We start from the raw sequence: 27,532 nt of genomic DNA, 5'->3' as shown, positions 1-27,532 counted from the left end.
AAGGTCCCCCTGCTCAAGAAGGCACATGTGCAGGCCCGTCTGAAGTTTGCCAATGAACACCTGAATGATTCTGTGAGTGACTGGGAGAAGGTGCTGTGGTCTGATGAGACCAAAATAGAGCTCTTTGGCAGTGCAGTTTCTAGGCTAAAATGCACCCAGGGCGAGGGTGTAAAAATTGCGCCCCCCCCCCGGAGTAAGGTATGGGTGCTCGCAGTATAGGTTAGCCAGGTCTAGTTTCACTTAGTATAGGTCCCCCCAGTATAGGAAGCCAAGAATAGGTACCCCAGTATAGGTAGCCAGGCATAGGTGAGCCAGTATAGTTGCTTCCACTATAGGTTAGCCAGGTAGGTGCCTCCAGTATAGGTAGCCAGTATAGTTGCCCCCAGTATAGGTTAGATAGGCAGGCGCCCCCGGTATAAGTTAGATAGGTAGGTGCCCCAGTACAGGTTAGCTAGGTGGGTGCCTCTAATATAGGTAGCCAGAATAGTTGCCCCCAGCATAGGTTAGATAGGTAGGTGCCCCCAGTATAAGTCATTTAGGTAGGTGTCTCCAATATAGGTAGCCAGTATAGTTGTCACCTGTATAGGCTAGCTAGGTAGGTAGGTGCCCCCAATACAGGTTAGATAAGTGCCCCCAGTATAGGTTAGATAAGTAGCTGCCCCCCCAGTATAGGTTAGATAGGTAGCTGCCCCCCAGTATAGGTTAGATAGGTAGGTTCCCCTCAGTATACGTTAGATAGGTAGGTGCCCCCCAGTATAGGTTAGATAGGTAGCTGCCCCCCCAGTGTAGGTTAGATAGGTAGCTGCCCCCCAGTGTAGGTTAGATTAGGTAGGTGCCCCCCAGTATAGGTTAGATAGGTAGTTGCCCCCCAGTGTAGGTTAGATTAGGTAAGTGCCCCCCAGTATAGGTTAGATTAGGTAGCTGCCTCCCAGCGTAGGTTAGATTAGGTAGGTGCCCCCCAGGATAGGTAGCTGCCCCCAGTGTTGGTTAGATAGGTAGCTGCCCCCCAGTGTAGGTTAGATTAGGTAGGTGCCCCCCAGTATAGGTTAGATAGGTAGCTGCACCCCAGTGTAGGTTAGATTAGGTAGCTGCCCCCCAGCGTAGGTTAGATTAGGTAGGTGCCCCCCAGGATAGGTTAGATAGGTAGCTGCCCCCCAGCGTAGGTTAGATTAGGTAGGTGCCCCCCAGGATAGGTTAGATAGGTAGCTGCCCCCCAGGATAGGTTAGATAGGTAGCTGCCCCCCAGCATAGGTTAGATTAGGTAGGTGCCCCCCAGGATAGGTTAGATAGGTAGCTGCCCCCCAGCGTAGGTTAGATTAGGTAGGTGCCCCCCAGGATAGGTTAGATAGGTATCTGTCCTCCATAATGGAGGGGGGAAGTACCGTAGCCGCGGGGAGGGTAGCCCGACCTCTCCCTCCCTCTCCCGGGCCACCCTCCGTGTTCCCCCCTCAGATGTATAGTGAGCAGCAGCAGCCAGGGAGGGAGCGCTGTATACAACATACCTCCCTGGCTCCAAGCGCTGTTCTCTCGTCGCCGGTCTTCTCCCATCTGCCTACACGCGTATACATACGCTGCTTCCGGCTAAACAGGAAGCAGCGTGTGTATAAGCGTGTATGCATTGCAGAGAAAAGAAGACCGGCGGCGAGAGAGCAGCACTTGGAGCCAGGGAGGTATGTTGTATACAGCGCTCCCTCCCTGGCTGCTGCTGCTCAATATACATCTGAGGGGGGAGCACGGAGGGCGACCCGGGAGAGGGAGGGAGAGGTCGGGCTGCCCTCCCCGCGGCTACGGTGCTTCCCCCCTCCATTACAGCGCCCCCCTCCCAACAGCGCCCCGGGCGGTGGCACGCCCCGCACGGGGCTAGAAACAGCCATGCTCTTTGGCATTAACTCAACTCGTTGTGTTTGGAGGAAGAAAAATGCTGCCTATGACCCCCAAAACACCGTCCCCACCGTCAAGCATGGGGGTGAAAACATTTTGCTTTGGGGTGTTTTTCTGCTAAGGGCACAGGACAACTTAATCGCATTAACGGGAAAATGGACAGAGCCATGTATCGTGAAATCCTGAACGACAACCTCCATCCCTCTGCCAGGAAACTGAAAATGGGTCGTGGATGGGTGTTCCAGCACGACAATGACCCAAAACATACAGCAAAGGCAACAAAGGAGTGGCTCAAGAAGAAGCACATTAAGGTCATGGAGTGGCCTAGTCAGTCTCCGGACCTTAATCCAATAGAAAACCTATGGAGGGAGCTCAAGCTCAGAGTTGCACAGAGACAGCCTCGAAACCTTAGGGATTTAGAGATGATCTGCAAAGAGGAGTGGACCAACATTCCTCCTAAAATGTGTGCAAACTTGGTCATCAATTACAAAAAACGTTTGACCTCTGTGCTTGCAAACAAGGGTTTTTCCACTAAGTATTATGTCTTTTATTGTTAGAGGGTTCAAAAACTTATTTCACTCAATGAAATGCAAATCAGTTGCTATCTTTTATTTAAGGTTATTTTTTCGATTTTCCTTTTGATGTGCTATCTGCCACTGTTAAAATAAACCTACCATTGAAATGATACTGTTCTGAGACTTTTCATTTCTTTGTCATTGGACAAACTTTCAAAATCAGTGAGGGGTCAAATAATTATTTCCTCCACTGTATATCTTCTTCTTCTTCTTCTTCTTCTATATCTTCTTCTTCTTCTTCTTCTTCTATACAAATACAACAGCAGGCAGCGTGAGGAGGATGAGTGTGGCAGACTGGCAGCGGGCAGCAGGAGGGCAGGCAGCGAGACATAATACGCCCTGGTTTCCTAGCGGTGGTTCCAGGGCCGTAAATGAACATCATGAGGTTCCAGACAGCGGTCGTGAAGCCCACATTGTGTCCAATACACAATTGGGACAGCACAGTTTTCAACCCGGACACCTCTAAAATAATTACAATTTTTTTTTAAATTATTGCAGCTATTGTTGAGCGTAATAGCTGGTGGCGCATGGGCAGCAGCACCTTGTAATGTGTTGTGTTCCCTGGCAGTGGAGAGGAGACACAGACAGCAGGAGGAATTATAACAGCAGGCAGCGTGAGGAGGATAAGTGTGTGGCAGACTGGCATTTGGCAGCAGGCAGGAGGGCAGGCAGCGAGACATAGTAGGCCCTGGTTCCTAGCGGTGGTTCCAGGGCCGTAAATACACAGCATGAGGTTCCAGACAGCGGTCGTGAAGCCCACATTGTGTCCAATACACAATTGGGACAGCACAGTTTTCAACCCGGACACCTCTAAAATAATTACATTTTTTTTTTTTCAAAATAATGCAGGCAGTGAGGCAGCTATTTTTGAGCGTAATAGCTGGTGGCTCATGGGCAGCAGCACCTTGTAATGTGTTCCCTGGCAGTGGAGACACAGACAGCAGGAAGAAATACAACAGCAGGCAGCGTGAGGAGGATGAGTGTGGCAGACTGGCAGCAGGCAGCAGGAGGGCAGGCAGCGAGACATAATAGGCCCTGGTTTCCTAGCGGTGGTTCCAGGGCCGTAAATGAACATCATGAGGTTCCAGACAGCAGTCGTGAAGCCCACATTGTGTCCAATACACAATTGGGAAAGCACAGTTTTCAACTCGGACACCTCTAAAATAATTACATTTTTTTTTTTTTTCAAATTGAATGCAGCTATTTTTGAGTGTAATAGCTGGTGGTGCATGGGCAGCAGCACCTTGTAATGTGTTCCCTGGCAGTGGAGACACAGACAGCAGGATGAAATACAACAGCAGCAGCAGCAGGTGTATGTGTGTGTGCCAGTCGTCACTTCATCATGTCCCCCTCTCGCCGACAACAGGGGCCATGAATTCGCGTTCCACCCAAGCCTGGTTCATTTTGAGAAACGTCAGTCTGTCCATATATTTCTTTGTATGAGCTTTAAATCTAATTTATGCCATACTGGCTACTGTTAAGCTTTTTTAAAAGTGAAATAGTTCCTCTCTGAGTTGATATAAGCATTGCCTATGAAGATACCAATATGCACATATACCTAGAGATGGTTCGAACGGTTCGCCCGCAAACTTATTCGTGCAAACTTCGGTGGTTCGCGTTCACGGTGAAATGCGAACTATATGTGAGTTCGACCTGCCCCTATACTACATCATTAGGGTCAACTTTGACCCTTTAAATCACAGTCAGCAGGCACAGGGTAGCCAATCAGGCTACACTCCCTCCTGGAGCTCCCACCCCCCTTTATAAAACGCAGGCAGCGTCAGCCATTTCACTCACTCGTGTGGCTGCAGTAATTAGAGAAGGATGAGAACCTTGCTGCTGACATAGGGAAAGATTAGTTAGGCTCTTGTGTTAAGCTTGTCAGGTTGCTCTTTCTTGCTGATCTTATTGCTAAAAAGCACTCCTCATCCTCAACAGCTCTTTTGAAAGCTAATGTTGTTCTTGTGATCTATTTTTTTTGAGTGTGTGTCATGCAGACACTTGTGTTGCATATACAGCCGTGTCAGTCAGTCGCAGCTGCTGGTGAGACCTCGGCCCCTTGGTAATTCCTACTGTGCCACTGCCAGGCCCAGCACATTCAGTGACTACCTGTGTGTGTGACAGCTGCACATTTGTAATACCAATCACTGCATACCCACCTGGGTTTAGTGGACCTACCTACCTACGTGAGTGCACGCACTGTCACTGCACCTGTTGATGGTACCAGTGTGTGTGGCAGCTGCACATTTGTAATACCAATCACTGCATACCCACCTGTTCAGTGCACCTACGTACCTACCTACCTACCTACGTGACCACAAGCAGTGTTATATACCAGTCACAGCACCTGTTCATTGTACCTGTGTGTGTGACAGCTGCAAATTTGTAATACTAGTCGTTGCATAATTGTGCACAGTACCTGTGTGACCGCACGCTGTGTAATATACCAGTCCGTGCATACTGCACGGACATATGTTAACTGCACCTAAATTGTAATACCAGTCACTGCATACCTTTCACTGCACCTGTGTGACTGCACATTGTATTAGTCAAGTCAGTGCATATCTTGCACTCCCCCCCCCCCTCCCGATATGGACAAAACAACAGGCAGAGGCAGAGCCAGAAGCAGGCCACCCAGCAGGTTTGTTCGAGGTCGTGCTGATGTGATTTCATGCAGCCCTGGTCCAAAGTATAGTGCTCAGAAGAAGGCACATCCCATCAACTCCCAAGATTGTCAGGACATGGTTGACTATTTAATACAGAACATCTCATCTTCCGCAGCCACCAGCAATACTACAAGCACCACATCCGCTGCATTTGTCACTTCGCAGGAGTTATTTGGTGAGGAATTCACTGATTCACAGCCATTATTGTTACAATAAGATGAAGGCGCAAAGCAAGTTACACCACCTCATATGTCTGAGTTAGGCGAAACTATGGATGTAAGGTGTGAGGAGGAGGATGATGAAGTACCTGCTGTTGGTTCAGTTTTGGAGGTGTCTGATACAAGCAAAGCTTTGGAGGATGATTATCATGATGATGATGATACTGCCATGGATGCCACGTGGGATCCTAATAGACAAGATGACCAGGGGGACAGTTCAGAGGGGAGTCATATGTCTGAGTTAGGAGGCACTATGGATGTAAGGTGTGAGGAGGTGGATGATGAAGTACCTGCTGTTGGTGCAGTTTATGAGGTGTCTGAGGTAAGCGAAGCTGGGGAGGATGATTATGATGATTATGATGATATGGATGCCACGTGGGATCCTAATGCTGGGCATACAGGAGTCGACCCGGTGGCTCGATTAGCGGCTAGATCGACACCCGCCACGTCCCTGTGCGTCCCTGCTCATCCCCACGGGCGGCTGGATCGATTCCCGCTCGTCCCCTCGGGCGCTCTTTATCTTCTGCTCGATTCCCCACTATTGTCCACCCACGGGGATTGAGCGGGGAATTGATCATCTGTAGACCTGTCGGAAATTATCAATCGAGCCATCAGCGGCTCGATTGAAAGGAAGGATCCTACCGTATATGCCCAGCATTAGAGACAAGATGACCAAGGGGACAGTTCAGAGGGGGAGTAAGAGAGGAGTAGGAGGAGACAAGTTTCTGAAAGAAGCAGGAGGAGCTCTTCGTCAGAAACAGCTCGTGGCAGTGTCTGGTGCCGTGTATCGCCACCTATGGACAGCCAGCCAACATGTCCTTCAATGTCAGCTGCTGACGCCACCATATTGCCATCACCCCAGGGCTCAGCGGTGTGGAAATTTTTTTGTGTGTCTGCCTCAGATGCCATCTGTGTTAGAGCAATGCCATCTGTACTCTCTGCCACCTAAAATTGAGCCGTGGAAAGGCCAACACCCACGTAGAGACAACTGCCTTACGAAGGCACATAATGAGAAAGCACAAACTGTAATGGGAAGACCACCTGAGGAAAAGCAGCACACAAAAGCAAAGCCACCCTCCTTCTCCTCTTCCTCCTTCAGGTGCATAATCTTCAGCAGCTTTCTCCCTTGCACCTTCACAGCCACCATCCTCCACTCCACCTCTCACCTTGAGCAGTTCCTGCTCCTCTGGCCACAGCACCAGCCAGGTGTCCGTGAGGGAAATCTTTGAGCGGAAGAAGCCAATGTCTGCCAGTTACCCCCTTGCCCGACATCTGACAGCTGGCTTGGTGGAACTGTTAGCTCGCCAGTTGTTACCATACCAGCTGGTGAACTCTGAGGCCTTCAAAAAAATTGTGGCGATTGGGATACCGAAGTGGAAGATACCAGGCCGCAACTATTTCTCAAAAAAGGCGATACCCAACCTGTACTATGAAGTTGAAAGGCAAGTGGTGTCATCTCTGGCACACAGCGTTGGGTCAAGGGTCCATCTGACCACGGATGCCTGGTCTGCCAAGCACGGTCTGGGCAGGTACATTACTTACACAGCCGATTGGATCGACCTGGTGACCTCTGGCAAGCAGGGAGTATGTGGCTGTGCAGCAGCAGTGCTGGGCCGAAATTACGCATGAGCGTAATTACGCATCGTAATTCAATGTAAATTTACGCGTAAGCGTTACGCGTAATTTACGGTCTTACGCGTAATTATTTACGCGTAAGACCGTAAGTGGTATCGTAATTACACTGTCTACCGTAATTGCTAGGCATGCGTAATTTTACGAACACTTACGCGTAATTTTACGCGTAATTACTAACGTAAAATCTCCCATTTTCTAAGAGTAGCCAATCAGTCAACATCCTAAGCAACCAATATTATCTTCTCCCGCCCTTCAGTATAAGCGTACGTTTTGCCGCATACGAATAATATGTACGCAATAACTGTCACATTGACGGCTATTGCGTACATATCGTCCGCATGCGTCAAAAAATACGCATTAATGGGTATTACGGCACTACGCGTAACATCGTAGTGTAAGCGCCTTCATTACGGTATCCTTATGCGTAATTGCGTAAGTTTACGCGTAATTACAGTGATGTACCGTAGATAATTTCCTACGCCGTAACCGTAATTGCGTAATGCGTAATAGCGTAAAATTACGCGTAATGATCCGTAAGCGTAGATTTTTCCATTACGAGCAGCACTGTGCAGCAGACCTAGTTGTGACACCTCCACGGCTTGCAGGCAGGCCTCCTGCCACTTCCTCTCCTACTCCTCCTGCTACATCCTCTTCGCTGTGGTTCTCCTCCTCGGCTGAGTGGCAGTGCTACTCTACTGGTTCTGCGATCTCCTCTCCAGCTACACAGCCCCAGCTCCTCAGGGCTTATGCTGCATGCCAGGTACACCGGTGTCACACCATCTTAGACATGTCTTGCCCAGTGGCGTTCCTACAATAGGGCGGCATGGGGCGCCCCGCACCGGGTGTCGGGCGCCCCAGGGGGTGTCATCAAGGCCTCCCACAGAGGCCTGTGCCGGACAGGAGGGGGGACGCAACACAGAATGGAGGGGTGGCAGGGAAAGCAGCGGGGAGGGGGGCCGGAGCCCCCACCTCCCTCACCTGGGTCCCCTCCTTCTGGCGCTTCCCCCTCCTAATTAGTAGCAGCGACCGGGCAGGAGCCGGCGGAGAGGACTTACTCACCTCCTTCCTGCGTTCCAGGCGATGGCGCACAGCGTCATCGTCATGTGACGCTGGTCTCCGCCTTCTCCACCGCCCACTGTGCTTCCTGATTGGCGGAAGCGCAGTGAGTGACAGAGAAGTCGGAGAGCAGCGTCACGTGAGGATGACGCTGTGTGCCATCCCCAGGAGCAGGTAAGTCCTCTCTGCCCGCTCCTGCCCGCTGCTGCTAATTAGAAGGGGGAAGCGCCAGAAGGAGGGGACCTAGGTGAGGGAGGTGGGGGGTCCGGCCCCCCTCCCTGCCACCCCTCCTTCCAAGCTTCCCCCATACTGGGGGCAACTTTACTAGCTATTCTGGGGGCAACTTTACTAGCTATTCTGGGGGCAACTATATTACCTACTCTGGGGGCAACTATATTACCTACACTGGGGGCAACTATATTACCTACACTGGGGGCAACTATATTACCTACACTGGGGGCAACTATATTACCTACACTGGGGGCAACTATATTACCTACACTGGGGGCAACCATATTACCTACACTGGGGGCAACTATATTACCTACACTGGGGGCAACTATACTAGCTATTCTGGGGGTAACTATACTAGCTATTCTGGGGGCAACTTCACTAACTATTCTGAGGGCAACTATATTACCTACTCTGGGGGCAACAATATTACCTACACTGGGGGAAACTATATTACCTACTCTGGGGGCAACAATATTACCTACACTGGGGGAAACTATATTACCTACTCTGGGGGCAACTATATTACCTACACTGGGGGCAACTATACTAGCTATTCTGGGGGTAACTATACTAGCTATTCTGGGGGCAACTATATTACCTACACTGGGGGCAACTATACTAGCTATTCTGGGGGTAACTATACTAGCTATTCTGGGGGCAACTATATTACCTACACTGGGGGCAACTATATTACCTACACTGGGGGCAACTATACTAGCTATTCTGGGGGTAACCATACTAGCTATTCTGGGGGCAACTATATTACCTAAACTGGGAGCAACTATACTAGCTATTCTGGGGGTAACTATACTAGCTATTCTGGGGGAAACTATATTACCTACACTGGGGGCAACTATATTACCTACACTGGGGGCAACTATACTAGCTATTCTGGGGGTAACCATACTAGCTATTCTGGGGGCAACCATACTAGCTATTCTGGGGGCAACTATATTACCTAAACTGGGGGCAACTATACTAGCTATGCTGGGGGTAACTATACTAACTATTCTGGGGGCAACTATTATACCTACACTGGGGGCAACTATTATACCTACACTGGGGGCAACTATTATACCTACACTGGGGGCAACTATATTACCTACACTGGGGGCAACTATATTACCTACTCTGGGGGCAACTATACTACCTACACTGGGGGCAACTATACTAGCTACTCTGGGGGCAACTATATTACCTACACTGGGGGCAACTGTATTACCTACACTGGGGGCAACTATATTACCTATTCTGTATCAACTGTCCTGGCAAGGTCTGCTACATGATTGAAGTGTTTTCTGGCCAGGTTGGCCACATGATTGCATGTATTTTCTGGTCAAATCTTCCACATGATTGCATGTATTTTCTGGGCAAAGCTGCCGACATGATTGCACGTATTTTCTGGGCAAAGCTGCCGACATGATTGAACGTATTTTCTGGGCAAAGCTGCCGACACGATTGCACGTATTTTCTGGGCAAAGCTGCCGACACGATTGCAAGTATTTTCTGGGCAAAGCTGCCGACACGATTGCACGTATTTTCTGGGCAAAGCTGCCGACACGATTGCACATATTTTCTGGGCAAAGCTGCCGACACGATTGCACGTATTTTCTGGGCAAAGCTGCCGACACGATTGCACGTATTTTCTGGGCAAAGCTGCCGACACAATTGCACGTATTTTCTGGGCAAAGCTGCCGACATGATTGCACGTATTTTATGGGCAAAGCTGCCGACATGATTGCACGTGTTTTTTGGTCAAATCTGCCGACACGATTGAACGTGTTTTCTGGTCAAATCTGCTCACATTACGTGTATTTTCTTGAGAAAACCTGCACAATTATGTGAATTTTCTGGGGAAAGGGTCACCAAAACTTGGGCCCACTGTCCCGAGGTGAGAATAATATTGAGGCTGCCATATTTATCTCCTTTTAAGCAATACCAGTTGCCTGGCTGCCATGCTGGTCCTTTGCCTCTAATTCTTTTAACCATAGACCCTGAACAAGCATGCAGCAGGTCAGTGGTTTCTGACAATATTGTCAGATCTGACAAGATTAGCTCCATGCTTGTTTCTGGTGTAATTCAGTTCTACTGCAGCTAAATAGATCAGCTGGGCTGCCTATTGTTTAAAAGGAAATACATATGGCAGCCTCCATATCACTCTCATCCCGGGTTCACTTTAAATTAGCTTACTACAAGAAAGTATATGCGTGCTCAACACCAAGCTTAACCCTTACAAGTCTGGCTGTGCAAATCTGGCTAAATTGGCTTATCATGAGGCATTGCTCCAGCAAAAATGCATTTGCTTTCGCATGCCAAACTTTGCAGGGTCAAAAACCAATACCGCGAAGCGGTTGCCCTGCGGGAATTAGTTCATACTACATAGCACTATCCAGGAGCGCCACGGGGAGGCTTCCCAATGCCCCCATACAACCGGGGGGACTGCGGGGCCCCAGGCTCTCTCACTGCCTAGGGACCACAGTGTTACCCCGGAGGGGGAGGCTGGGTGGAGTGGACGACCCCCCCAAGCATGGCCAGCACCGGGGGGGCCATCCGCACCCACCTCCCAAAAATTAAAAACAGGCATTTACCTTAACGTCCATTGCGTTCTGCTACTGCGCATAAACTTGGGGGCACTGCATGGGAAAGGAATGAAGTATGGGTCACCCCAAGTTAAAGGCTCAGGGCTGGCTCACACACATCACTCCAGAAGGGGGGGAAACAGGCACAGATAGTCCACTCCAGGGCTCACATCACCTAGAGCAAGCCATCCACCACCTGCCTCCAAAGGATAGAGATTGCAAAATGCTTACTACAAAAAAATGTATGCGTGCTCAACACCAAGCTTAACCCTTACAAGTCTGGCTGTGCAAATCTGGCTAAATTGGCTTATCATGAGGCATCAGTGCTGGGCCAAAATTACGCATTAGCGTAATTACGCATCGTAATTCACTACAAATGCACCGTAAGCGTTACGTGTAAGGTTACGTTATTACATGTAATTAATTACGCGTAGACCGCAAGTTACGTTATTACGCATATCAAGTTACGCGTATTACCGTAAACTCCTATTGAAATTACACAGTCTGCCGTAATCGCGTAATATTACGCTCCCGTATAATATAAAAAAGCCGCCGACTTTAAGGGTTAATAGCAAAGCCCCCTTAAATGCTAAGAGCGTCAAATTTGGAGAATATATTAAGGAGATCAGAAGGAATAAGAGGAATTTTTTTTTTTCAAAAAGACCTTATAGTTTTTCAGAAAATCGATTTTAAAGTTTCAAAGGAAAAATGTATACATTTAAAAACCCGCCAACTTTAACGGTTAATAGCAAAGCCTGCCTATAATTTAGGAACACCAAATTCCCAGGGTATATTAAGGGGATCAGTGGGAATAAGAGGAAAACATTTTTTTTTTTCAAAAAGACCTTATAGTTTTTGAGAAAATCAATTTTTAAGTTTCAAGGGTAAAATTGTCTTTTAAATGCGGAAAATGTCAGGTTTTTTTGCACAGGTAACAATAGTGTATTATTTTCATAGATTCCCCCAAGTGGGAAGAGTTTTACTTACTTCGTTCTGAGTGTGGGAAATATAAAAAAAAATGACGTGGGGTCCCCCCTCCCAGACCTCTTTAACCCCTTGTCCCCCATGCAGGCTGGGATAGCCAGAATGCGGAGCACCGGCCGCATGGGGCTCCGCACCCTGACTATACCAGCCCGCATGGTCCATGGATTGGGGGGTCTCTGAAGGGGAGGGGCAGCCAAGCTTTCCCCTCCCCCTCCGAGCCCTTGTCCAATCCAAGGACAAGGGGTTCTTCTCCACCTCCGATGGGCGGTGGAGGTGGAGGCCGCGATTTCCTGGGGGGGGGGGGGGGGTTTCATGGTGGCATCTGGGAGTCCCCTTTAAAAAGGGGTCCCCCAGATGCCCACCCTCCCTCCCAGGAGAAATGAGTATAGGGGTACTTGTACCCCTTACCCATTTCCTTTAAGAGTTAAAAGTAAATAAACACACAAACACTTAGTAAAAGTATTTTAATTGAACAAAAAACATAACCACGAAAAAAGTCCTTTAATATTCTTAATTAACCATTAATACTTACCTGTCCCTTTAAATAAATGATCCCTCGCAATAGCCTCGGAAATGTTCTATCAGTTACAATGTAACAAAGTTATTAGAATGTAACAACTTTGTTATATTGTAACTAAGCCGCACCCGACGTCACTCGCTGCTCAGCCGTCCTCTTATTCCTTCTGATCTCCTTAATATATTCTCCAAATTTGACGCTCTTAGCATTTAAGGGGGCTATGCTATTAACCCTTAAAGTCGGCGGCTACCTAACATTGATCCATGCGTCAACTTTTCCGCTTGGGAGCATGGCCTTACGCATTAATTGCTAGTAGGAAAATTACGCGTAAGACTGTTCCGTAACAACCTGCATTACGGTATTCTTACGCGTAATTGCATAAGGACCATGCGTAATTACAGACATGAACCGTAGATAAATGTCTACGCGATAACCGTAATTCCGTAATGCGTAATAGCGTAAAATTACGCGTAATGATCCGTAAGCGTAGTTTTTTCCATTACGCCCAGCACTATGAGGCATTGCTCATGCAAAAATGCATTTGCTTTCGCATGCCAAACTTTGCAGGGTCAAAAACCAAAACCTGCGGGAATTAGTTCATGCTACATAGCACTATCCAGGAGCGCCACGGGGAGGCTTCCCAATGCCCCCATACAACCGGGGGGACTGCGGGGCCCCAGGCTCTCTCACTGCCTAGGGACCACAGTGTTACCCTGGAGGGGGAGGCTTGGTGGAGCGGACGACCCCCCCAAGCGTGGCCAGCGCCGGGGGGGGGGGCCATCCGCACACACCTACCAAAAATTAAAAACAGGCACTTACCTTAACGTCCATTGCGTTCTGCTACTGCGCATAAACTTGGGGGCACTGCATGGGAAAGGAATGAAGTATGGGTCACCCCAAGTTGAAGGCTCAGGGCTGGCTCACACACATCACTCCAGAAGGGGGGGGGAAACAGGCACAGACAGTCCACTCCAGGGCTCACACCACCTAGAGCAAGCCATCCACCACCTGCCTCCAAAGGATAGAGATCTCCTTTTAAGCAATACCAGTTGCCTGGCTGCCATGCTGGTCCTTTGCCTCTAATTCTTTCAACCATAGACCCTGAACAAGCATGCAGCAGGTCAGTGGTTTCTGACAATATTGTCAGATCTGACAATATTAGCTGCATGCTTGTTTCTGTTGTAATTCAGTTCTACTGCAGCTAAATAGATCAGCTGGGCTTCCTATTGTTTAAAAGGAAATACATATGGCAGCCTCCATATCACTCTCATCCCGGGTTCACTTTAAATTAGTTAGCTCCACCCTCATCCGGTCATGGCCACGCCCGCTTAGCACCGCAGGTTATAACCACACCCATTTTTTGTTAGCTACCTATATTGAGGCCAACTTTAGGGGAGGGAGCCTACACCTGGCATTACCCGCCGTGTCGCGTTTAGCATGCCACAGTCGCTTTTCTTTTTTTATGGCGGGGGGTGTCTTTTAATACCCAGCACCGGATGTCAAATGCCCTAGGTACGCCACTGGTCTTGCCTCAAAGCGGAGAATCAAACGGGAGCAGCTCTCCTGGCTGCTCTTAACAAACAGGTGGATCAGTGGCTGACCCCGCACCAACTGGAGATTGGCAACGTGGTGTGTGACAATGGCAGCAATCTCATTTCGGCTTTGAATTTGGGAAAGTTGACACATGTACCCTGCATGGCACATGTGCTGAATCTATTCAGAGATTTGTGTGTAAGTACCCAGGCTTACAGGATGTCCTGAAGCAGTCCAGGAAGTTGTGTGGGCATTTCAGGCGGTCTTACACGGCCATGGAATGCTTTGCCAATATTCAGCGGAGAAACAACTTGCCGGTGAGGCGCTTTATTTGCGATAGCCCAACTCGCTGAAATTCAACGCTCCTGATGTTTAACTGTCTGCTACAACAGGAGAAAGCTGTCAACCTGTATCTCTACAACCACAGTAAAAGGACATGCTCTGGGGAGATGGGGTTGTTCTGGCTGAAGTACTGGACACTCATGCGAAATGCCTGCAGGCTCATGTGGGCGTTTGAGGAGGTGACAAACATGGTGAGTCGCAGTGAAGGCGCCATCAGCGACTTGATCCATATGCTTTCTTCCTGGAGCGTACCGTGCGTAGAGTGGTGGATCAAGCTGTGGAGGAGCATGAACAGGAACAGGAGGAGGAGTTGTGGGATCAATTACCAGCAGAACCAGATGTTTCCTCAACACCTGCGGCAGCACGGAGGATGGGGGAGGAGGAGGAGGAGGAAGAGATGTGTGGGGAAGAGGAGTCAGATGAGGAAGGTGTTTTTTTTTTTTTTTGAGGAGGGGGAAGAAGAACAACCGCAGCAGGTGTGGCAGGGAGCTTGTGCTGCTTACCTTTCCCGTGGTATTGTTTGTGACTGGGGAGAGGAGGAGAACTTACCTGACATCACTGAGTAAGAGCAAGAGGAGATGGATAGTACATCTGCATCCAAATTTGTGCAGATGGCGGCTTTCATGCTGTCCAGCCTGTTGAGGGACCCCGTTTAAAAAAAAAAAATCAAGGGGAATGACTTGTACTGAGTGGCAACGCTACTAGACCCTCGGTATAAGCACAAAGTGGCAGAGATGTTACTAAATCACCAAAAGGCTGAAAGGATGCAGAATTTGCACAACAAGCTGGTAAGAATGCTTTACAGTGCATTTAACCACTTGAGGACCTAGGGCTTTACCCCCCTTAAGGACCGGCCACTTTTTTTCCATTCAGACCACTGCAGCTTTCACGGTTTATTGCTCGCTCATACAACCTACCACCTAAATGAATTTTGGCTCCTTTTCTTGTCACTAATAAAGCTTTCTTTTGATGCTATTTGATTGCTCCTGCGATTTTTACTTTTTATTATATTCATCAAAAAAGACATGAATTTTGGCAAAAAAATGATTTTTTTAACTTTCTGTGCTGACAGTTTTCAAATAAAGTAAAATTTCTGTATACATGCAGCGCGAAAAATGTGGACAAACATGTTTTTGATAAAAAAAAAACCATTCAGTGTATATTTATTGGTTTGGGTAAAAGTTATAGCGTTTACAAACTATGGTGCCAAAAGTGAATTTTCCCATTTTCAAGCATCTCTGACTTTTCTGACCCCCTGTCATGTTTCATGAGGGGCTAGAATTCCAGGATAGTATAAATACCCCCCAAATGACCCCATTTTGGAAAGAAGACATCCCAAAGTATTCACTGAGAGGCATAGTGAGTTCATAGAAGATATTATTTTTTGTCACAAGTAAGCGGAAAATGACACTTTGTGAGGAAAAAAAAAAAAAAAAAAATTTTCCATTTCTTCTAACTTGCGACAAAAAAAAATGAAATCTGCCACGGACTCACCATGCCCCTCTCTGAATACCTTGAAGGGTCTACTTTCCAAAATGGGATCATTTGTGGGGTGTGTTTACTGTCCTGACATTTTGGGGGGTGCTAAATTGTAAGCACCCCTGTAAAGCCTAAAGGTGCTCATTGGACTTTGGACCCCTTAGCGCAGTTAGGCTGCAAAAAAGTGCCACACATGTGGTATTGCCGTACTCAGGAGAAGTAGTATAATGTGTTTTGGGGTGTATTTTTACACATACCCATGCTGGGTGGGAGAAATATCTCTGTAAATGACAATTTGTTAATTTTTTTTACACACAATTGTCCATTTACAGAGATATTTCTCCCACTCAGCATGGGTATGTGTAAAAATACACCACAAAACACATTATACTACTTCTCCTGAGTACGGCGATACCACATGTGTGGCACTTTTTTGCACCCTAACTGCGCTAAAGGGCCCAAAGTCCAATGAGTACCTTTAGGATTTCACAGGTCATTTTGAGAAATTTCGTTTCAAGACTACTCCTCACGGTTTAGGGCCCCTAAAATGCCAGGGCAGTATAGGAACCCCACAAATGACCCCATTTTAGAAAGAAGACACCCCAAGGTATTCCGTTAGTAGTATGGCGAGTTCATAGAAGATTTTATTTTTTGTCACAAGTTAGCGGAAAATGACACTTTGTGAAAAAACACAATTAAAATCAATTTCCGCTAACTTTTGACAAAAAATAAAATCTTCTATGAACTCACCATACTCCTAACGGAATACCTTGGGGTGTCTTCTTTCTAAAATGGGGTCATTTGTGGGGTTCCTATACTGCCCTGGCATTTTAGGGGCCCTAAACCGTGAGGAGTAGTCTTGAAACCAAATGTCGCAAAATGACCTGTGAAATCCTAAAGGTACTCATTGGACTTTGGGCCCTTTAGCGCAGTTAGGGTGCAAAAAAGTGCCACACATGTGGTATCGCCATACTCGGGAGAAGTAGTACAATGTGTTTTGGGGTGTATTTTTACACATACCCATGCTGGGTGGGAGAAATACCTCTGTAAATGGACAATTGTGTGTAAAAAAATCAAAAGATTGTCATTTACAGAGGTATTTCTCCCACCCAGCATGGGTATGTGTAAAAATACACCCCAAAACACATTGTACTACTTCTCCCGAGTACGGCGATACCACATGTGTGGCACTTTTTTGCACCCTAACTGCACTAAGGGGCCCAAAGTCCAATGAGTACCTTTAGGATTTCACAGGTCATTTTTGTTTCAAGACTACTCCTCACGGTTTAGGGCCGATAAAATGCCAGGGCAGTATAGGAACCCCACTAATGACCCCATTTTAGAAAGACACCCCAAGGTATTCCGTTAGGAGTATGGTGAGTTCATAGAAGTTTTTATTTTTTTGTCAAAAGTTAGCGGAAATTGATTTTAATAGTTTTTTTTCACAAAGTGTCATTTTCCGCTAACTTGTGACAAAAAATAAAATCTTCTATGAACTCACCATACTCCGTACGGAATACCTTTGGGTGTCTTCTTTCTAGAATGGGGTCATTTGTGGGGTTCCTATACTGCCCTGGCATTTTAGGGGCCCTAAACCGTGAGGAGTAGTCTTGAAACCAAATGTCGCAAAATGACCTGTGAAATCCTAAAGGTACTCATTGGACTTTGGGCCCCTTAGCGTACTTAGGGTGTAAAAAAGTGCCACACATGTGGTACCGCTGTACTCAGGAGAAGTAGTATAATGCGTTTTGGGGTGTATTTTTACACATACCCATGCTAAGTGGGAGAAATATCTCTGTAAATGACAATTGTTTGATTTTTTTACACACAATTGTCCATTTACATAGAAATTTCTCCCACCCAGCATGGGTATGTGTAAAAATACACCCCAAAACACATTATACTACTTTTCCTGAGTACGGCGGTACCACATGTGTGACACTTTTTTGCAGCCTAGGTGCGCTAAGGGGCCCAACGTCCTATTCACAGGTCATTTTGAAGCATTTGTTTTCTAGACTACTCCTCGCGGTTTAGGGCCCCTAAAATGCCAGGGCAGTATAGGAACCCCACAAGTGACCCCATTTTAGAAAGAAGACACCCCAAGGTATTCCGTTAGGTGTATGGCGAGTTCATAGAAGATTTTATTTTTTGTCACAAGTTAGTGAAAAATGACACTTTGTGAAAAAAAACCAATAAAAATTAATTTCCGCTAACTTTTGACAAAAAATTAAATCTTCTATGAACTCGTCATACACCTAACATAATACCTTGGGGTGTCTTTTTTTTTCTAAAATGGGGTCACTTGTGGGGTTCCTATACCGCCCTGGCATTTTACAGGCCCAAAACCGTGAGTAGTCTGGAAACCAAATGTCTCAAAATGACTGTTCAGGGGTATAAGCATCTGCAAATTTTGATGACAGGTGGTCTATGAGGGGGCGAATTTTGTGGAACCGGTCATAAGCAGGGTGGCCTTTTAGATGACAGGTTGTATTGGGCCTGATCTGATGGATAGGAGTGCTAGGGGGGTGACAGAAGGTGATTGATGGGTGTCTCAGGGGGTGGTTAGAGGGGAAAATAGATGCAATCCATGCACTGGGGAGGTGATCGGAAGGGGGTCTGAGGGTTTGGCCGAGTGATCAGGAGCCCACACGGGGCAAATTGGGGCCTGATCTGATGGGTAGGTGTGCTAGGGGGTGACAGGAGGTGATTGATGGGTGTCTCAAGGTGTGATTAGAGGGGGGAATGGATGCAAGCAATGCACTGGCGAGGTGATCAGGGCTGGGGTCTGAGGGCATTCTGAGGGTGTGGGCGGGTGATTGAGTGCCCTAGGGGCAGATAGGGGTCTAATCTGATAGGTAGCAGTGACAGGGGGTGATTGATGGGTAATTAGTGGGTGTTTAGGGTAGAGAATAGATGGCAACACTGCGCTTGGGTGGTGATCTGATGTCGGATCTGCGGGCGATCTATTGGTGTGGGTGGGTGATCAGTTTGCCCGCAAGGGGCAGGTTAGGGGCTGATTGATGGGTGGCAGTGACAGGGGGTGATTGATGGGTGGCAGTGACAGGGGGTGATTGATGGGTGGCAGTGACAGGGGGTGATTGATGGGTGATTGATAGGTGATTGACAGGTAATCAGTGGGTTATTACAGGGGAGAACAGATGTAAATATTGCACTGGCGAATTGATAAGGGGGGGTCTGAGGGCAATCTGAGCGTGTAGGCGGGCGATTGGGTGCCCGCAAGGGGCAGATTAGGGTCTGATCTGATAGGTAACAGTGACAGGTGGTGATAGGGAGTGATTGATGGGTGATTGATGGGTAATTAGTGGGTGTTTAGAGGAGAGAATAGATGGAAACACTGCGCTTGGGTGGTGATCTGATGTCGGATCTGCGGGCGATCTATTGGTGTGGGTGGGTGATCAGATTGCCCGCAAGGGGCAGGTTAGGGGCTGATTGTTGGGTGGCAGTGACAGGGGGTGATTGATGGGTGATAGGTGATTGGCAGGTGATTGACAGGTGATCAGTGGGTTATTACAGGGAAGGACAGATGTAATTAATGCACTGGCGAATTGATAAGGGGGGGGGGGGTCTGAGGGCAATCTGGGCGGGTGATTGGGTGCCCGCAAGGGGCAGATTAGGGTCTGATCTGATAGGTAACAGTGACAGGTGGTGATAGGGGGTGATTGATGGGTAATTAGTGGGTGTTTAGAGAAGATAACAGATGTAAACGATACATTTGGGAGGTAATCTGACGGCGGGTTTGCGGGCGATCTAATGGTGTGGGTGGGTGATCAGATTGCCCGCAAGGGGCAGGTTAGGGGCTGATTGATGGGTGGCAGTGACAGGGGGTGACAGGGGGTGATTGATGGGTGATAGGTGATTGGCAGGTGATTGACAGGTGATCAGTGGGTTATTACAGGGAAGAACAGATGTAATTAATGCACTGGTGAATTGATAAGGGGGGGTCAGAGGGCAATCTGAGCGTGTGGGCGGGTGATTGGGTGCCCGCAAGGGGCAGATTAGGGTCTGATCTGATAGGTAACAGTGACAGGTGGTGATAGGGGGTGATTGATGGGTAATTAGTGGGTGTTTAGAGAAGATAACAGATGTAAACGATACATTTGGGAGGTAATCTGACGGCGGGTTTGCGGGCGATCTAATGGTGTGGGTGGGTGATCAGATTGCCCGCAAGGGGCAGGTTAGGGGCTGATTGATGGGTGGCAGTGACAGGGGGTGATTGATGGGTGATAGGTGATTGGCAGGTGATTGACAGGTGATCAGTGGGTTATTACAGGGAAGAACAGATGTAATTAATGCACTGGTGAATTGATAAGGGGGGGTCAGAGGGCAATCTGAGCGTGTGGGCGGGTGATTGGGTGCCCGCAAGGGGCAGATTAGGGTCTGATCTGATAGGTAAAAGTGACAAGTGGTGATAGGGGGTGATTGATGGGTGATTGATGGGTAATTAGTGGGTGTTTAGAGGAGAGAATAGATGTAAACAATGGATTTGGGAGGTGATCTGATGTCGGATCTGTGGGCGATCTATTGGTGTGGGGGGGTGATCAGATTGCCTGCAAGGGGCAGGTTAGGGGCTGATTGATGGGTGGCAGTGACAGGGGGTGATTGACGGGTGATTGATGGGTGATTGACGGGTGATTGACAGGTGATTGACAGGTGATTGACAGGTGATCAGGGGGATAGATGCATACAGTAAACAGGGGGGGGTGGTCTGGGGGGGGGGGGTCTGGGGAGAATCTGAGGGGTGGGGGGTGATCAGGAGGGGGCAGGGAGCAGGGGGGGGGGATAAAAAAAAATAGCGTTGACAGATAGTGACAGGGAGTGATTGATGGGTGATTAGGGGGGTGATTGGGTGCAAACCGGGGTCTGGGGGGTGGGCAGGGGGGGGGTCTGATGGGTGCTGTGGGCGATCTGGGGCAGGGGGGGGAGAAATCAGTGTGCTTGGGTGCAGACTAGGGTGGCTGCAGCCTGCCCTGGTGGTCCCTCGGACACTGGGACCACCAGGGCAGGAGGCAGCATGTATAATACACTTTGTAAACATTACAAAGTGTATTATACACTTTGTATGCGGCGATCGCGGGGTTAACATCCCGCCGGCGCTTCCGTATAGCCGGCGGGATGTTGCGGCGAGCGAGCGGTGACAGGCGCCGGCGGAGGATCGCGTCACGGATGACGCGATCGCTCCGCCCATGCCCTTAAATGGACCGCCGCCTCTGTGGGTGAGGCCGTCCTGCAGGGCTCCACTTCCCCGCCGCCCCTGTGTAGTGGGCGGTCGGGAAGTGGTTAAGGGTGATGTCACAGCACAACGGAATAACGGTACCACTGCCAGTAATCCTTCTTCCATGTCCACGCAGGCATGGACAGGATGCTCCAGCAATCTCATGGTGATGTCGGAGATGCGGACATTCTTTAGTCCAACGCCTCGCCTTAGCCCTTCTGGGGGCTAAGCTTGTCAGGTTGCTCTTTCTTGCTGATCTTATTGCTAAAAAGCACTCCTCATCCTCAACAGCTCTTTTGAGAGCTAATGTTGTTCTTGTGATCTATTTTTTTTGTGTGTCACGCAGACACTTGTGTTGCATATACAGCCGTGTCAGTCAGTCGCAGCTGCTGGTGAGACCTCGGCCCCTTGGTAATTCCTACTGTGCCACTGCCAGGCCCAGCACATTCAGTGACTACCTGTGTGTGTGACAGCTGCACATTTGTAATACCAATCACTGCATACCCACCTGGGTTTAGTGGACCTACCTACCTACGTGAGTGCACGCATTGTCACTGCACCTGTTGATGGTACCAGTGTGTGTGGCAGCTGCACATTTGTAATACCAATCACTGCATACCCACCTGTTCTGTGCACCTACGTACCTACCTACCTACCTACCTACCTACGTGACCACAAGCAGTGTTATATACCAGTCACAGCACCTGTTCATGGTACCTGTGTGTGTGACAGCTGCAAATTTGTAATACTAGTCATTGCATAATTGTTCACAGTACCTGTGTGACCGCACGCTGTGTAATATACCAGTCTGACGTTGGCTAGAATATCGGCTTGGAGCAAAGAAGAAAGGACGACGTCCATGGTAGAAGTGAAGTCACGTAGCTATGTTCTTTGTTGCTTCTTTTTTGTGTGTTTTTTTTATTGTTTTCTTTTTTTCCTCGAAAGGCATTGACATTATACCTGACAGTGAAGCTATGGAGTAGTTTAACTCCTGCATGTCAATTTCTGCTAAGAGGGGAGGGGGTTAGGGATGAAGGGAGGGAAACTTTGAGAGGGTTCTGTCACCTCGGAAATGAGAGCATTCTCAAATCACTTCGTATATGTATACTGTCATCCGGCCTGATCCATGGTACAACTCCCCCATGACGCTGATAGAGTTGGGCCGAACCTCCGATTTTAGGTTCGCGAACCTGGTTCGCGAACTTCCGTGGAATGTTCGGTTCGCGTTAAAGTTCGCGAACCGCAATAGACTTCAATGGGGATGCGAACTTTGAAAAAAAAAATAATTATGCTGGCCACAAAAGTGATGGAAAAGATGTTTCAAGGGGTCTAACACCTGGAGGGGGGCATGGCGGAGTGGGATACATGCCAAAAGTCCCCGGGAAAAATCTGGATTTGACGCAAAGCAGCGTTTTAAGGGCAGAAATCACATTGAATGCTAAATGACAGGCCTAAAGTGCTTTCAAACATCTTGCATGTGTATACATCAATCGGGTAGTGTAATTAAGGTACTGCTTCACACTGACACACCAAACTCACTGTGTAACGCAGCGCAAACAGCTGTTTGTGTAGTGACGGCCGTGCTGGACTGGTGCGCACCATGGCGAGAGTGCAGGTTTTGGTGGCTTTACAGCCCATATGGTCGCCTGGCTGATGTAGCTGAATGACAGAACAGTGACTGTCCAGCTGATCAAATTTGGTCTGACCACAATGAGGCAACGACCTTATTATCGTGGGTGTGCCCCCCGAGACACTCATCTAGGCGCCGGTCATTGCTTCATTGTGATAATTGCTTCATTGTGATACGCAAGCCCCTTCAACACGGCAAGGTAATGATCACGAAGGGGAATGGGTGCATGTACATGCCTTTTCTTTTGTTGTTGCAGCTGCCCGCAGTGCAGCCAGAAAAATTAGGCAGTCATGTACACGCACCAGAAAAATTATTACAGCGGCCGCTGCTAGCAGCGCCCTAAAAAATTCAGCAATCCGCCTGGAGTCCCGGACCCTGTTGGTGGTGGCGGATAAGGTAGTCAAGCGGCCTGCAGGCAGACATGCTGTGTGGAGGGACTGGGAGCGACTTAGTCTTCTTGGGGCAGGCCAGGCAGCCAGTCACACGGCGTGCAGGCAGAGATGCTGTGTGTGCGGGGACTGACTTAGTCTTGGGGCGGGCAGCAGCCCTCCGGGATCCATGCCTCATTCATTTTGATAAAGGTGAGGTACTTAACACTTTTGTGACTTAGGCGACTTCTCTTCTCTGTGACAATGCCTCCAGCTGCGCTGAAGGTCCTTTCTGACAGGACGCTTGCGGCAGGGCAGGAGAGAAGTTGGATGGCAAATTGGGACAGCTCTGGCCACAGGTCAAGCCTGCGCACCCAGTAGTTCAAGGGTTCCTCATCGCTGTTCACAGCAGTGTCTACATCCACACTTAAGGCCAGGTAGTCGGCTACCTGCCGTTCCAGGCGTTGGTGGAGGGTGGATCCGGAAGGGCTACGGCGAGGCGTTGGACTAAAGAACGTCCGCATGTCCGACATCACCATGAGATCGCTGGAGCGTCCTGTCTTTGACTGCGTGGACACGGGAAGAGGATTAGTGGCAGTGGTACCTTGCTGGCATTGTGCCGTCACATCACCCTTAAAGGCATTGTAAAGCATAGTTGACAGCTGGTTCTGCATGTGCTGCATCCTTTCCACCTTCCGGTGAGTTGGTAACAGGTCCGCCACTTTGTGCCTGTACCGAGGGTCTAGTAGTGTGGCCACCCAGTACAGCTCATTCCCCTTGAGGTTTTTTATACGGGGGTCCCTCAACAGGCAGGACAGCATAAAAGACGACATCTGCACAAAGTCGGATCCAGTACCCTCCATCTCCTCTTGCTCTTCCTCAGTGACGTCAGGTAAGTCAACCTCCTCCCCCCAGCCGCGAACAATACCACGGGAAGGTTGAGCAGCACAAGCCCCTTGCGATGCCTGCTGAGGTTGTTCTCCTGCCGCTGTCCCCTCCTCCTCCTCCTCCTCCTCCCCCAAAGAAACACCTTGCTCATCATCCTCTGAGTCTGACTCGTCTTCTGCACACGACTTCTCTTCTTCCTCCTCCTCCCTCCTCTGTGCTGCCGCAGGTGTTGAGGAAACAGCTGGGTCTGATGAAAATTGGTCCCATGCCTGTTCCTGCCGTAACGGTTCCTGGTCACGCTCATTCACAGCTTCATCCGCCACTCTACGCACAGCACGCTCCAAGAAGTAAGCGTAGGGAATTAAGTCGCTGATGGTGCCCTCACTGCGGCTCACCAGGTTGGTCACCTCCTCAAACGGCCGCATGAGCCTGCATGCATTTTCCATCAGTGTCCAGTTGTCGGGCCAGAACATCCCCATCTTCCCAGACTGTTTCATTCTACTGTAGTTGTAGAGGTAGTGGGTCACGGCTTTCTTCTGTTCTAGCAGGCGGGAGAACATGAGCAGGGTCGAGTTCCAGCGAGTCGGGCTATCGCAAATGAGGCGTCTCACCGGCATGTTGTTTTTGCGCTGAATTTCCGCAAAGCGTGCCATGGCTGTGTAAGACCGCCTCAAATGCCCACAGAACTTCCTGGCCTGCTTCAGGACATTCGCTAAGCCAGGGTACTTTGCCACAAATCTTTGAACCACTAGATTCATGACATGTGCCATGCAGGGTATGTGTGTCAGCTTCCCCATATGCAAAGCGGCAAGCAGATTGCTGCCGTTGTCGCACACCACGTTGCCTATCTCCAGGTGGTGCGGGGTCAGCCACTCATCCACCTGTTTCTTAAGAGCAGCCAGGAGAGCTGCTCCAGTGTGACTCTCCGCTTTGAGACAAGACATGTCTAAGATGGCGTGACAGCGTCGTACCTGGCATGCAGCATAGGCCCTGCGGAGCTGGGGCTGTGTAGCTGGAGAGGAGAACTGCCACTCAGCCAAGGAGGAGGAGGACAGCGAAGAGCATGTAGCAGGAGGAGAGGAGGTGGCAGGAGGCCTGCCTGCAAGCCGTGGAGGTGTCACAATTTGGTCCGCTGCGCCCTGCTTGCCATCGTTCACCACCAGGTTCACCCAATGGGCTGTGTAGGTAATGTAGCGGCCCTGCCCCTGCTTGGCAGACCAGGCATCCGTGGTCAGGTGTACCCTTGACCCAACGCTCTTCGCAAGAGATGACACCACTTGCCTCTCAACTTCACGGTGCAGTTGGGGTATGGCCTTTCTCGAAAAATAAGTGCGGCCTGGCATCTTCCACTGCGGTGTTCCGATGGCCACAAATTTACGGAAGGCCTCAGAGTCCACCAGCCGGTATGGTAACAGCTGCCGAGCTAACAGTTCCGCCACGCCAGCTGTCAGACGCCGGGCAAGGGGGTGACTGGCCGAAATTGGCTTCTTCCGCTCAAACATTTCCTTCACGGACACCTGACTGCTGCTGTGGGCAGAGGAGCAGGAACCGCTCAAGGGCAGAGGCGGAGTGGAGGAGGGTGCCTGTGAAGGTGGAAGGGAGAAAGCGGCAGAAGCAGATAATGCACCTGATGGAGGAGGAAGAGGAGAAGGAGGGTGGCTTTGCTTTTGTGTGCTGCTGCTGCTTTTGCTCAGGTGGCCATCCCATTGCTGTTTGTGCCTTTTCTCCAGGTGGCTTCGTAAGGCACTTGTCCCTACGTGAGTGTTGGCCTTTCCACGGCTCAATTTTTGTTGGCAGAGCGAACAGATGGCTTTGGTCCGATCTGAGGCACACACATTAAAAAATTTCGACACCGCTGAGCCACCCTGGGATGTGGGCACTATGGGGACCTCAGCAGCTGATGCTGAAGGGCAAGTTGGCTGGCTGTACATAGGTGGCGATACATGGTGTCGGACTCTGCCACCAGCTGTTTCTGACGAAGAGCTGCCCCAGCTTCTTTCAGCAACTTCTCTCCTCCTACTACTCTCTGACTCCCCCTCTGAACTGTCCCCCTCTTCATCTCCTCTATTGGGAACATACAGAGGATCCCTATTACCGTCATCATCGTAGTCATCCTGCCCAGCTTCGCTTGCCTCAGACAAATCCAAACTTGCACCATCAGTAGGTCCTTCATCCTCCTGACACGTTACATCCATAGTGTTGCCGCGTAACTCAGACATATGAGCTGGTGAAAATTCATCTGGCTGTAACAACAATGGCTGTGCATCAGTGATTTCAACACTAAATAATTCTTGCAAAGTGTCAAATGCAGCGGAAGTGGTGCTAGTAGTAGCGCTGGTGGCTGAGCAAGATGAGGTGTTCTGTGTCGCTAAATACTCAACCACGTCCTGACAATCTTGGGAGGTGATGGGACGTGCCTTCTTCCGAGCACTGTACTGTGGGCCAGGTCCACACGAAATTACATTTACACGACCTCGCGCAGACCTGCCGGGTGGCCTTCCTCTGGCTCTGGCACTACCTCTTCCTCTACCTGTTTTGTCCATATCGGGTATGCACGGAGTGGTATATCACACTGCGTGCACTCACGTAGGTAGGTGGGTTCACTTAACTGCACAGGTATGCGCACTGATGCGGTGGGTTCACTGAACAGAACAGGTATACAGTGGCAGGTTCACAGAACAGGTATGTAGTGGCGGGTCCACTGAACAGAACAGGTATGCAGTGGCGGGTTCACTAAACAGAACAGGTATACAGTGGCGGGTTCACTAAACAGAACAGGTATACAGTGGCGGGTTCACAGAACAGGTATGCAGTGGCAGGTTCACTGAACACAACAGGTATGCAGTGGCAGGTTCACTGAACAGGTATACAGTGGCGGGTCCACTGAACAGAACAGGTATGCAGTGGCGGGTTCACTAAACAGAACAGGTATACAGTGGCGGGTTCACTAAATAGAACAGGTATACAGTGGCGGGTTCACTGAACAGAACAGGTATACAGTGGCGGGTTCACAGAACAGGTATGCAGTGGCGGGTCCACTGAACAGAACAGGTATGCAGTGGCGGGTTCACTAAACAGAACAGGTATACAGTGGCGGGTTCACTAAACAGAACAGGTATACAGTGCGGGTTCACAGAACAGGTATGCAGTGGCAGGTTCACTGAACACAACAGGTATGCAGTGGCAGGTTCACTGAACAGGTATACAGTGGCGGGTCCACTGAACAGAACAGGTATGCAGTGGCGGGTTCACTAAACAGAACAGGTATACAGTGGCGGGTTCACTAAACAGAACAGGTATGCAGTGGCGGGTTCACTAAACAGAACAGGTATACAGTGGCGGGTTCACAGAACAGGTATGCAGTGGCAAGTTCACTGAACACAACAGGTATGCAGTGGCGGGTTCACTGAACAGGTATACAGTGGCGGGTCCACTGAACACAACAGGTATGCAGTGGCGGGTTCACTAAACAGAACAGGTATACAGTGGTGGGTTCACTAAACAGAACAGGTATACAGTGGCGGGTTCACAGAACAGGTATGCAGTGGCAGGTTCACTGAACACAACAGGTATGCAGTGGCAGGTTCACTGAACAGGTATACAGTGGCGGGTCCACTGAACAGAACAGGTATGCAGTGGCGGGTTCACTAAACAGAACAGGTATACAGTGGCGGGTTCACTAAATAGAACAGGTATACAGTGGCGGGTTCACTG

This window comes from Hyperolius riggenbachi, chromosome 8 (genome assembly GCF_040937935.1).
Source record: "Hyperolius riggenbachi isolate aHypRig1 chromosome 8, aHypRig1.pri, whole genome shotgun sequence".
NCBI classification, from domain to species: domain Eukaryota; kingdom Metazoa; phylum Chordata; class Amphibia; order Anura; family Hyperoliidae; genus Hyperolius; species Hyperolius riggenbachi.
This window is presented reverse-complemented; position numbering follows the sequence as displayed.